Below are 4,440 nucleotides of genomic sequence, written 5' to 3' on the forward strand. Positions count from 1 at the left end.
AAATTTATAAATTTATTATAATAAATTATTTTTATTAATTGTTCCCACCACTATTCTTATTTTAAAATTTTAAAAATTAAAAATTTAAATTTTTAAAATTTATAATTTATAATCTCAAAATTAAAGTTTAAAATTTAAATTATAAATTTTAAATTTTAAATTTAAATTTTGATATTTTAAATTTTTGAAATTTAAAATTTGATATTTTATATTTTTTTAAATTTAAATATGATCTTAAATTTAAAGTTTGAAATTTAAAATTTAAAATTTTGAATTTAAAATTTGAGATTTTAAATTTCAAAGTTAAAATTTTAAATTTAGAAATATAAATTTAAAAATTTAAAAATTCAAATTCAAATATAATAAGTGGATAATATCATTATTTTTTATTTACAAAACCCATTATCTTTCTTATTCCATCTTACCTAACCAAACACTATTTTTTTTATTCCAGGAATAACCCAATTTTCATCCAAACGCAAAATTGATCTAATCCTCGCTTATACCTTAATTTATAACTATCCCTGGAATAGCCACTTTTTTTTTATTCCCGAACCAAACGATACCTTAAGAATTAGGAACTAAAAAGAGCTCTTCGTCCCACGGGGCAAGTGGGGCCCACCAAAAAAATGGCGGGGCTCACTTGCCCATCTTGCACACGGTCCACGAGGTGGGCTTCACCTCGTGGACCACCGGCTTAGAGGGAGAGAGAGCTCTCTCTTTGATTTTACAAAATAGCAACAATAATAAACAATGAAATTATAATATCATAAAAAAGCATTAAACTAATAATTGAACTAAACTGAAAATGTCATTATTATTTCATCATCTAACAAAAAAAATGGTAAAAACCGTAAAATTTTAATCATTACCTAAGAAAAATTTTATCTTCCTCTATTATTGCCTATATGAAAATAGGTTGGAAGTGACATAAATAAACGACGACGTGCCAGCGAGAACGACGATGATGATGTGCCGATAAAGGTGACGAATTTTATGTATATCGCAACAGAGAAATATGTGGAAGACAGAGAAAGATGTGGAAGAAATAGAGGTGTGGAAGGTAAAAGTGAATATGAGATAGAGTATTACAGTAATGAAGAATAGAATTACAATATCAATAAAAAAATACAACACTTATAAATACTCATAAATAAACTAAATTAAAATGTCATTATCATTTCATCATTCAATGAAAGAAAAAGTTGAAATAAAATATAAATTTTGTACCAGTACATAGACTTGGCAAACGGGCGGGTTAGGTAATCTGCGGGCGGGTCACATATATATATATATTAATATATAATATTAACTAGATATATCAAAGCACGCAAGTCATATGGTGGCTACTAAGTTTTTGGGGCCATTGGATTAAAGATGTGCGGTTAGGATGATTGGACCTCCTAGGGTTGAAGTGGTGGTTGTTGAATAAGTATGCATCTAACAGGGTGAAAATGATCAACAAGTAGATCTACGGCGGAAAACTTGGTAGCCACTGAGTGCTTTCGTGCTATTAAATAGCAAGTAGTAAGCCAGACTATATATATAATATTAATATATATATATTAATATATATATATATATTATATATTAATTAATATATATATATATAAGAATTAAGGCTGGAATACTATTAATAGTAAAGTACTTTTTCGCTATCAAAGTTTTTAACGACTTGGATGAATGTGGTTCAAGGATAATATTAGAAACATTAGGTTTGAGTGGTCCCTAGGTGGTGTGTCCCCACTGGTTATAGTATTTAATCCAATGTTACAATAATCGAAAGAGTTGATCCAAAGGGTAAAAACTAGTGAGCAATACATGGGAATTTTGTACTAATAGTAAGGCGCCAGTCCACTCTATATGATATATATATGATATTAGTCGGCTAGAGTTGAGTGGCCTAGAGTATATAGTGTCCCCACACGGGTTATAGTATTAAATCCAATAGTTAGAAATAATGAAACAGAGTTGATCAAAGGCTAAAAACAATGGTAGCAACAATGGAATTTTGCTAACTAGTAGTAGCAAATGGGATTTGCTACTATACTTATAAAACCCAGTGGGGACCACTCAACCTAAGAGACTACTCACTCTAACCGACTAATATCATCGCTGACTCGTACAATTTTTCATCCAAAGCTAAAATTTGATAGCAAAGAGCGTGTTTACTATTAATAGTTTCCAGCGCTAATTCTATATCTATTATATTATATAAGTATATATATATATATATATATTATATTTATTTATTTATTTATTTATTTATTTATGTAAATATGGTTGTAATAATAATTTATTTATAAATATATAATAATAGTTTTTCATTTAAATATTTTTTTTTTTGGAGACTTTTCGGGAGCGCAGAAAATAATACTTTAGCTTTCTTTTTGCATATCAATTTTGGTCGCCTAAAATTTGGTAAGATTTCACTCTAGTCCCAAATATAAAAATTCAAAATTTTAAATTTAAATCTCAGAATTAATCTTAATTAAAATTTTGACTAATTGTAATAGAATTTAGAATTAAAATTTGTAATTCAATATTTTAATTGAATCTAAATTTTGATTTCAAACTTATATAGTTTTAAATTTTTTTCAAACTAAATTTTGTAAATTTTGAATTTCAAACTTTATTTTTTTATTTGATTTTGATATTGAATTTGCATTCAAGAATTAAAATTTAATTTAACAGTGATTATTAATAGTTATAAATAATTTACTATTGTACATTTTTTTCGCGCTGCATCGAACATATTAGTCGGAAGCATCTTGCGGTTCGAACTGCTGCTTCGCATCCCACGAAGATCTGGCGATAAATAATATTTATAATAAAATTAATACATAATAGAAAAAAAAACATATAATAGTTATAATAATTTACTATTATATTGTCTTCCCGCGTATCGCGGCGAACCCTTACTAGTATTATTTATTTGGAACGCAAAGAGCCTCCCGGGTTGGAGCGGCTTACTGTGGGGCCTTTTTTTTATTTGTTTTTTCTCTCCTCTCTCCTCTCTCTCTCTCTCTCTCTCCTCTCTTTTTTTTTTCTCACCATCTTTCCTTTCTTTTTTTTTTCTTTTTGCTTATATAAGTTAAAATTTTATGGCATGAATTAATTATATTTTTTAATAGCCAATATAACAAAATTAAAATTTTATCTAATAAATATCAATATTTTTTTTTATTTTTTTCTACATCAAATATAAAATTTTATCGCATAGAAAAATTTTATTTTTTAATAGTCAAGATAATTATTATTTGGGAACCCAAAAAAAAGGCTCCTGGGTTTGGGGGCCCTCCGGTGGGGCCCACTTTTTTTTTTTTCAAAATATATTATTTATTTTCAAAATATATTATATTAATATCTAAAATTTCAAAGTAAACAATTATTTATTTTCAAAATATATTATATTAAAATCTAAATTTTCAAAGTAATAATTTCAAACAAAATATTAAATATTTATTTATTTTATATAATTTAAAGTTAATTTGGGTTCGGATCGGACACAGAAAAAATTCATATCCGAATTAAAATATGTTGAATTTTTTTATTTTTTATATCTATAGTCAAATTTATATCAGTTAAGTATTAAATTCGGATCCGATAAAATTTTAACGGGTCCAGCAAGTGTTTACCCGTTGGGGTAGGATCCGGTTTATTCACACCCCACTGCCACGTCGGATGCGCTTCCTAAGGGATGAACTGGACATGCTCGTGATCTGGTACGGGAGGGAGATGATAGGACGTGGGACCACCACCGCGGAATCTGATCGGACGGCCGAGATCTCGTCTGTACACTCCCAGTGGGGTCATCCCGGCCGCGTATATTCATAAGCCCTTCGGATTTATTATCGCGCAGTTTACTTCCCTAGACCGAGTTCACCACGTCGGCAGAGGGCCTGCGAAGTAAAAGGCACTTCAGCAGCGGCGGCAGATCTTTACTCGAGGTGCAGCGATGGGATTCGTATACCGGGCGCAGGGAGGAGTCGGTACGGAGTGGTCGGTCGTGGCAAGGATGACGATTCACGATGACGTGACCGGCACGTGGGGATTCGCGCCGCGACGAGTGGCACCGACCAAGTCCCGTGGCCGTGGGGCCCACGCGGGGGTTAGTTAATACATAATTTATACTAGTTGAGTGTACGTGCAACTGCACGTAACAATTATTTTAATTTATTTTAAATCAATAATTAAAAATTTATAAATATTTTTTAAATTTATATGTTATATTTGAGCAGAAATTAATGTAAAAAAATATATATTTTGAAATTAAATAAAAAATAAAATCTGTTATCTTAAAAAGAAAATTCATACCAAAAATATCTAAAAAAAGATATTTTACAAATAAATTGAAAAATATCTTTTATAGGATTTTCACACCCGTAATCTGTTATAGAAAACTTACTTTTAAAATTAAATAGATAATACCTAAAAAAG

The sequence above is a fragment of the Ananas comosus genome, linkage group 3 (genome assembly GCF_001540865.1).
Source record: "Ananas comosus cultivar F153 linkage group 3, ASM154086v1, whole genome shotgun sequence".
In the NCBI taxonomy this organism is placed as follows: domain Eukaryota; kingdom Viridiplantae; phylum Streptophyta; class Magnoliopsida; order Poales; family Bromeliaceae; genus Ananas; species Ananas comosus.